The sequence below is a fragment of the Echinops telfairi genome, unplaced genomic scaffold (genome assembly GCF_000313985.2).
Source record: "Echinops telfairi isolate 266 unplaced genomic scaffold, ASM31398v2 ScPeMD7_443;HRSCAF=831, whole genome shotgun sequence".
NCBI lineage: Eukaryota > Metazoa > Chordata > Mammalia > Afrosoricida > Tenrecidae > Echinops > Echinops telfairi.
This window is the reverse complement of record NW_022104341.1, coordinates 6,210,117-6,219,568: the sequence shown is the minus strand read 5'-3', so window position 1 is coordinate 6,219,568 and position 9,452 is coordinate 6,210,117. Positions and strand designations below refer to the sequence as shown.

The window sequence follows — 9,452 nt, the reverse complement described above, 5'->3', positions numbered from 1 at the left end:
TTGGTTCCCCCCTTCTACCCCGTATCCCCTTCACCCTCCAGGCCTCGCCCCTCTCACCACTGGTCCTGATGAAGCCATCTATCCTGGGTTCCCTGTGTTAATTCAAGCAATTTTCAAACACTCTGTTCCTCACCACTTGAGCCCTAGTGGTGCCGCCAGGTAAGCATTGGACTGTCACTGCAAAGTCTGTGGTTCAGACCCACCAGCTGCTCTTCAGGGAAAAGACAAACCTGGCTGCTCCCATAAGCACACTGCCTCAGAAACCTTCTCAAGCTCACTGCCACCAAGTCAGTGTCAACTCAGCAACCCTATAGCACAGGGTAGAATCTCCATTGTGGGTTCTGAGAGTAACTGTTAGCAGGCGTAGAAAGCCCTATCTTTCTCCCTTGAAGCAGCTGGGGTTTCGCACTGAAGACCTTGTAGATTGTAACCCAACTCAGAACCACTGTACCACCAAGGATAGTTCAGAAACCCTATGTAGGGTCACTACAAGTCTAATTATCTCTAATAGTGGGCTTGAGCTTTCTTTGTCTTTTCAATTCCTCTCCGCTTTAGGGGCTTCACAGTGTGGAGCCATACTGCCTCCACCCTTCCCACCACCAGCATTGACACAGGTTCAGGTTGAGTCCCATTTTAAAAGGAGCCGTTCTTCCGATGGAGAAATTGGATTATAGCGGTGTGTGTGATGTCCTGTTACTGCTGAAACACAGTTGGGGGAACGGGAGAGGGAAGTGTGTGCTCTGGTTAGTCAGTGCCCACCTCCCTCCCCACACTCCACCTGCACAGAAACTCAGGCTCCAAGTGAGGGGACTGCGACCTGGAGAAACTTGAGACAGAAGATGGGCACGGAGTAGCCAAACTCTCTCAGGTCTCAGAAGTGTGCTTTCTGCACTCGGGAGTGGAACACGTGGCGGGGTTGGGGGTGACTTCTAGTGGGTGTGCCTGAAGGCCCCTCACTGGGAGGGGGTATCCTGCTTTGGAGAAACTGCTTTTACCTAAATGAGGTGCAAGCTATTCAGACTTACTCATTTCTTATACCAAGAAGTTGCTGTAAATTGATAACTATTTCTTTTGATTCATCTGAAATGGGAATCAAATTGATCATACTCACAAGTTATCAAGAAAAGGTATGTCCTCTTCCTTCAGAGAAAAGAGCAGGTAGAAGGAGGATCTGTAAAAGAAAGAAAAAGAGCCAGAAGATGGATGAAATTGGAAGTAGAAGATGTAGGACTCCCGAGAGATGCTCTAGAGCACACCATTTACTAATTGGCCTTGTTAAAATTGTTAGTTTACAGTAGTCACTGTTGTACTACTCAGATGCAAAGTATGGATTTTCAAAATGTGCATATGGTGACTGTGATGTGTAAACAGAAAAATCTGCATATACAATATGCTAGAGCAGACAATGGGACAGTCAATATAAAGTTGGGAATGTTCTGGAAACTCCATAGGGTACCAGAAAAAGAATTTAAGCCTTTCAAATAATCCTTAGCAGTAAAAACATTTCTCTGATCCTTCTGTTGTAGTTATGATCCACACAGTCGAGGCCCTTGACATAGTCAATAAAACATCTTTCTAGTATTTTCTTCTTTCAGCCCAGATCCATCTGACATCAGCAATGATATCCCCCGTGTTACTGCATCTGGCCTGAGCTTCTGCCAGTTCCCTGTCAGTGTGCTGCTGCAACTGTTGGTTGATCTTAAGTAAAAGTTTACTTGTGTGTGAGATCAGTGATATCATTCTACAGTTAGAGCATTCTGTTGGGTCACCTTTCTTTGGAATGGGCAGAAATATGGATCTCTTCCAGTCAGTTGGCCAAGTTAGCTGTCTTCCAAATTTCCTGGCGTAGATGAGTGAGTGCGTCCAGTGTTGCTTCAGCTTGCTGAAACATTTCAATGGGTATTCCGTCAGTTCCTTGGAGCCCTGTTTTTGGCTAATACTTTCAGTGCAACTTGAATTTCTTCCTTCAGCACCATTGGTTCTTGCTCATATGCTACTTCATTAATTGGTAAAATGTACACTAGTTCTTTTTGGTACAGTGACTCTGTATTCTTCCCATTCTCTCAATATTTTGGCTATAGAATCTTTCAAGATTGCAACTCTAGGCTTGAACTTTTTTCTTCAGTTCTTTCAGTTTCAGACATGCTGAACATGTTCTTCTTCCCTTTTGATTTTCTAATTCTAAGTCCTTGCACATTTTCTTAAAATATTTGGCTTTGTCTTCTCAAGCTGCCCTTTGAAATCTATTCAGCTCCTTGATGTCTTCCTTTCTTTCATTTGCTTTCGCTACTGTACAATTAAGAGCAAGTTTCAAAATCTCTTCTGACATCCACTTTGAATTTCTCTGTTTCCTTCCTTTTGAATGGCCTTTTGCTTTCTTCATGAGTGATGGTCTCGGTGTCCTCCCGCAGCTCGTCAGGTCTCCCGTCGTTAGTGTCCAGTGCACCAGATCTGCTCTTGAGATCTTCTCTAAATTCAGGTGGAATAGACTCGGGGTCGTATTTTGGCTCTTGTGGACTTGTTTTCATTTTCTTCATCTTTATCCTGACCTTATCCTGATCCCTCTATCCTCTTCTAAGTATTCTTTCTTAATGATTTGTTTGCCTAATAATTGCTGTTTACCTTTCAGCCTAGTTCTTCACCCTTAGGAGGAAACCTTTCTCAGGAAAGTAAAAGCTGTTAGATAGCATGTGAGATAACAAGTTTAATAAAGTGACTAGCCTCACCTCTGAATTTTGGAAGCCTAAAACCCTCTAGAGCAGTGGTTCTCAACCTTCCTAATGCTGCAACCCTTTAATACAGTTCCTCATGTTGTGACCGCCCCCAACCATAAATTACTTTTGTTGCTACTTCATAACTCTAATTTTGCTACTGTTATGAATCAGGTGGCCCCCGTGCAAGGGTCGTTCGACCCCCAAAAGGGTTGCAACCCACAGGTTGAGAACTGGTGCTTTAGAGTTTCCAAGTCTGCCAGTCTTTCAAGAGCAAAAAGTCTTATCTTCTTCCAAAGGAGTGTTGTTGCTGTCAGGTGCCATCTAGTCAGTCTCAGCTCAAGTGACCCTGCCACAGAACAAAACACCACCCAGTCCTGTGCCAGCCTCTCAGCCCATAGCTGCAGTCCCTGTGTCAGTCCAGCGCATCGAGGACCTCCTTCTTTCTCACTGCTCTGCTACTGTGCCAAGCAGGGTATCCTTTGCCAGGGACTGGTCTCTCATGACAACATGTCCAAAGTTAGACGTGAGACAAAGTTCCTCCATCCTTGCATCTAAGGAGCAATCTGGCTTACTTCTAAAACAGATCAGTTTGTCCGTTTGGCAGCCCATGGTACTTCCAGAATTCTTCGCCAGCACCATGATTCAAATGCATCGATTCTTCTTTGATGGTCTTTATTCAGTGCCCAACTTTCACATGCATATGAAGTAATTGAAAATACCATGTGCATCATAGTCCTCAAAGTACATCCTTGATTTTCAATGATTGAAAGAGGGTTTTTTTCCCCAAGCCATTTTATTAGGAACTAATCCAGACTCATACCATTGCATAGTGCAACCATATTAAGCAGTGTTGTACAATTGCTACCAAAATCAGTTTCAAAACATTTTCTTTCTCTCTTTAACTCCTTGATAGCGGCTCTCTCTTACACCAACCACCTCCACCCCCACCCCCCACTGTGCCCTCCAGGAGCCCTTGTTCTAGCTGTTGTCTCTGTAGATTCACCTACTCTAAAGATACTGAACAATACAGGAAGCATCAAAAGATGGAAAGAATACAGAGTCCCTATGCCAAAAAGAACTAGTCAGCATTCCACCATTTCATTAGGTAGCCTATGAGCAAGAACCAATATGCTGAAGGAAGAAGTTCAAGCTGCACTGAAAGCATTAGCTAAAATTTCAGGATTTGATGAAATGTTTCAACAGGTTGATGAAGCACTGGAACCACTCACGCATCCGTGCTAGAAATTTGGAAGACAGATACCTGGCTAACTGACTGGAGAAGACCCATATTTGCACCCACTCTAAAGAAAGGCGAACCAGAGAATGCTTGAAATATGTAACAATAGCATGAATATCACAAGTAAAATTTTGTTGAAGATCTTCCAACAATAGTTAAAGCAATAGAGCTGCCGGAAGTTCAGGCCAGATTCAGAAGAGGATGTGGAACAAGGCATATTATTGCTGATGCCAGATGATCTTGGCTCAAAGCAGAGAGTACCAGAAAGATGTTTACTTGTGTTTCATTCACTGTGCCAAGGCATTCAGTAGTGTGGAACATAATAAACTTGGGATAACCTTGAGAAGATTGGGAATCCATTCATTGTGAACACTTCATTGTGCTCTTTCAGAACTTTTAAACTGATCAAGAGGCAGTTGTGCAAACAGAACAATGGAATGTTGCATGATTTAAAATCAGAAAAAGCGTGCATAAGGGTTGTATCCTGTCACATACCTGTTCAGTCTATATGCTGAGCAAATCATCAGAAAAGCTGGATTATATGAAAGAAGAGTACTGCATCAGAATTGAAGGAAGACTTATTAACAACCTGCAGTTTGCACTTGACAACCTTTCTTCCTGAAAGTAAGCAGGACTTACAGCACTTGCTGAGGAAGAGCAGGAATTTTAGCCTTCAATTCAATGTAAAGAAGACCAAAATCCTCACAGCAGGACCAACAAGATCAATGGAGACAAGGTTGACGTTGTCAAGGGTTTTGCCTAACTTGGACCCACAATCAATGCTCTGGAAGCAGCAGTCGAGATCAGAAGACCTATTGCGTTAGGTAAATTTGCTGCACAGGACCTTTTTTGAGTATTGGAGAGCAAGGATGTTACTTTGAGGACTAAGGTGCACCTGACCCAAGCCATGGGATTCTCCATGGCATCAAAGGCATATGAAAGTTGGACATTGAATAAGGAAGACTGTAGAAGAATCGATGCGTTTGATTTGTGCTGGCAAGGAATATTAAAAGTACCATGGACTACTAAAGGACAAACAGATCTGTGTTGGAAAAGGTAAGGCCAGAGTAATCTTCAAGGCAGAGATGGTAAGACTTCATCTTACGTACTTTCTCCAGACCCCGGAGGAGGACATCAGGCTTGGTAAAGGAGGGGTAGCTAAGCAGAGGCAGGCCTCGAGGAGACGGGTGGACACAGTGGCTGCATTAACGGGCTCAGGCACAGGAGCCGTTGTGAGGATGGCGCAGAAGTGTGCAGGATTTCCTTCTGTTGTCCAGTTCGGGTCGCTGTGAGTCAGCTGACTCAATGGCATGTAACAACAATACGCAGATGACACAACCTTGCTTGCTGAAAATGAGGACTGGAAGAACCTGCTGGTGAAGATCAAGGACTGCAGCCTTCACTGTGGATTATGACTCAATGTAAAAACCAAAAGGCCTACAACTGGACCAGCAGGTAACATCATGGTAAACAGAAAAGATTGAAGTTGTCAAGGATTTCGTCTTGCCTGCATTCAGCGTCAGCGCTCATGGAAGCAGCTGTCGAGCTCAAAGGACACATTGCATTGGGTAAGTCTGCTCCACAAGACCTCTTTAAAGTGTTGAAAAGCAAGGAGGTTACTTTTAAAACTAAAGTGCATTTGACCCAAGGAGTGGCTGATGGTTTTTAACTGCTGACCTCACAGTTAGCAGCCCAAGTCATACAGGAATGACTCCGGTTTGTGTATTGTTTGTTTGGAAATTAAGCAGTATGCAGATAAAACTATAGATTGCAGTACCTAGCACGTTCCATGTTCCAAAATTGCGCAACAAAACTCTACATTGTCATTAAACTGTGGGTCAAAAGACATACACAGATTTGTAAGGTACCGGATCTCCTTTCAGAGATCTTTTATGGCATAGCACCGGGTTTAACAACTGTTAACCAAGAGGTTGGCACTCCTAGTCCACCCACAAGTGTCTCAGGAGAAAGGCATGGCCCTCTTCTTCTGAAAACCAGCTACTGAGAATGTGTGGCGCACAGGTCTGTTCTGATACACGTGGGGTCAGCATGGATCAGAATCACCTTCGCAACCACTGGAACTGGTTCCCCACTGCCATTGAGTCTACTCCAAATCACCGTGACCCTGCATAGGGTTTCGGGGTTAGACATCTTCACGGGAGCAGACCATCTTAACTTCCTCCTGAGCAACTGGTGGGTTTGAACAAGTGCTTGAAAATGGTTAGCATGTCAAAGCAGCCTGTTGTTTGGGTTTTTAAACTGCAAGTAGAGGTCTGTGTTTGGATGTGCTCTCTGGAGAGCGCATCGGCCTGACCTGCTAGCCTTTCGCACTTGTAGTATTGAGAGTGGAACACTGAGGACAAGGCTCGTGATGAGGGGCGAGGTCCCGCCCACAAAATAGCTGTTTGATGGAGTTTCTTGGCTTTGAAATACTCAGGGGATCAGAACCATTATCTCCTTTCCCTCCCTCCTCTTCCTCCACATCATATCTAGACTCGGCGTTCTTTACAGATCTAAAGCACCCCAATTAGCACTTAGTAATAACAGGAAATAATGAAAACCGAACAGCTGTGCAGTTGCCTTTGGATTTTTGTTTTCACCAGAATTATCCTATTTGGTTTCTATGTAGTAAGTCCAACCCAGTTAGAGGCTATTTTTAAGATCTGGTTTCACTAGAGCAGTAGTTCTCAATCTGTGGGTCTTGACCCCTTTGGGGGTCGAACAACCCTTTCACAGGGGTCGCCCAATTCATAACAGTAGCAAAATGACAGTGATGAAGTAGCAACGAAAATAATGTTATGCTTGGGGGTCACCACCACATGAGGAACTATATTAAAGTGCCCCGGCATTAGGAAGGTTGAAAACCACTGTGCTCGAGGGAGAGCGTGTGATGTTTGCTGTTGATTCAGGCAGCATTTTCTTTGTTTACAACTGTGAAGGTGACCACCACTCTTGGCGAAACTTCATTGGGAAGGCGGCCACCAGCTGAGAGGGCAAGTGGGCCACAGAACAGTTGTGATGCAGTGTCTCTTCAGTGCCTAGTTTGGGATCAGAGAGAAGGCCAGGTTATTACTGTTCACCAGTGTTTAAGTAGACCACCTTACCAGCAATGAGGAGGCCACAGAAATGTGAGCATCGGCAGCCACCCACCCAGGTTCATACTAGAGCTAACGTTCTGCCCACTTCACAAGCGGACTCTATTCATTACCTGAATCTAATAAGCTGTTTGCAACACAGGCTAACATATTTAGATGGGAAAGCTCTTGCTGAGCTCGGGCTTCTGGCGAGCTTTATCAGTATGAGGTATCAATATAAGTTAATATGACTGTTAATTCCATTCTTAGGTTGCTGAAGAAATCCATTTCTCTCGCCACAGCTTCCTCTGTGTTCATACTTAAAAGATGGCAGATATTGTTGTCTGCCAGCTTAGTGGTGTCTGCGAACATGAGTGGGACCTTTAGAAAAAAGATGGAGGAAAAGAGGAGGCCCGGCAGCCAGGGGATGAGAGCGGCCTCCAGTTGGCTGCTTGTGCCAGCAGCAGAGAGGCTGCTAGTGGAAAGGCTGCCTTTGTTTTTAAAGGATCTTCTTGTCCTTTGATAATCTTTTTTACTCGCAGAATAACTATATCTGGGTTGAAAGTCATTGTGTTGGTCCTGGATTAATCTCTTGAGTAAAATGAGCTTTGCTGACAGCAGAAGTCATGTGGACATGCCGTGGGAAACCCTAGCTAGAAGGGCAGGTGCTGACCTGTGGCAGTCTCATGGCGTATTCTTTCTCTCCTCCCCACTTTTTTGGGGAGGGGTGGGTGGGAGAATTGTCAAAAGGGAAAGTTTTGACATTTAAAGTTTCAGCACCTAAACTTTAAAAAAACTGCTTTGAACTTAAAATTATATTTGTTAATCACGCTGCAAAGATATTTAGGTTAATAAAAGTACAGTACAAGCAGCTCCTGGGTTATGAATGTCTGCCTTATCCACAACTCTTGCTTGCTTGCCTTTAATATTATATAGTAAATTTGCCTACAATAAAAGATTGAACCAACCCCTCCTCTCAGCAAATTCTCCATCACAATCACCACTCCATTTAAAAGCACATGCAGCTTTTAAATCACTGAAAAGGCATCAAGATTTTTTTTTTTCTGCACTGAACCCAAAAATCAAACCCACTACTGAAAAGTTGATTCGAATTCATAGCTACAGTGTAGGACAGAGTGGAAACCTCTCCATACGGTTCCTGGGGCTGTAAATCAGCCTCAGATGGGCAGGCTCATCTTAGTTAGCAGCCAAGCACTTAACATCTGCTCCATGTGCACCTAGTCCAACTCGCCTCCGAGGCTTAAAGGCTTACAGAAACGGACTCATTTGTAAATGGTGGACTTCCTGTCTGTCGTGATTTAACTTGAGTTTTTATTTATTCTTGAAGGTTGAGTAGTTTGATGTTACAGGGGAAAAAGAATTTCAAAAGCATCACAAATTTACCGGTATCTGTTAAATGCCTTCTGTGTGCTGGGCCGTGGACTTGGCGTTGGAATATGAAGATCTTGCCCTGTGGTGCCTCCAGGGCCGTAGTAGTAGATTATGGCTATTACTCCAAGGCCAGTCTTGGCTCTCATTTTGGATGTGAATCATGCTACGCGTGATCTGCACTCCTTTAATTATTACATCGTTGTGTGTGAATTCTTCACATTCAACATGTTTGCTCGTATTAGCCTCCTTTGCCTAGTGGTGCTCCGCAGCAGAAGCGTACAGAACAGAGGAGGCACAGGGTCTGCCTCTGTAGCGAGCGAGCAGTGTGCCGTGACCACAGCGTGTTGTTAGCATAGTGGCGAGATGATTTTAACCAATAAACTCCCAGAGGTGTTTGCTAAAGACTTAGCTTCATGGATTCTTCCTGGACGCCTTTCAGGATTAGAGTGTGATGACATAAAGGAAAGCCAGCGCAGATGGTGCTCCCATCCTGTTTATTATCTCACATTTTGATGAAAGGCTTTATCAGACTTTAAATAGTTTGGGAGAGACCGTGTTTCTATGTACTCTAAACTAAAATCCACTGCCATCAAGTTGATTCCAACTCATAAGGACACTATCGGGTAGGCTAGAACTGCCCTTTTGTGTTCCCAAGATTATGAATCTATAACAAGCAGCTGGTGGGTTCAAACTGCTGACCTTGTGGTTAGAAGCCCAACTCGGAACCCATTATGCCACCAGGTGTATTTTCCATACACTTTAGCAGCGTCCATTAATTATTTGTAAGTAATATTAACTACAAGCCATTTATTAAAGCCCATCTTTCAAGATTCTTCAGATAATTGTCTAGCAATTATCTGATTTATTTTGTTTCAGAAAGTTTTTAATCCAAAGTTCACCAAATCGTTCTTTTCCCCTATTTAAATTAGTCCTAATCATGGGAACTGGAAACGCAGGGAATCTAGGACAGATGAACCTCTCAGGACCAGGGGTGACAGTGGCGATACCAGGAGGGAAAGGGGGTGTAGAAAGGGG

At 44.0% G+C, this 9,452-nt stretch overlaps 1 protein-coding gene across 2 annotated transcripts in view; it reads left to right on the top strand.

The window, feature by feature from the left end:
- The window catches only part of AHCYL1 (adenosylhomocysteinase like 1), a 47,259-nt gene that overhangs the window by 22,781 nt on the left and 15,026 nt on the right, over positions 1-9,452 (top strand). The window lies entirely within an intron of this gene.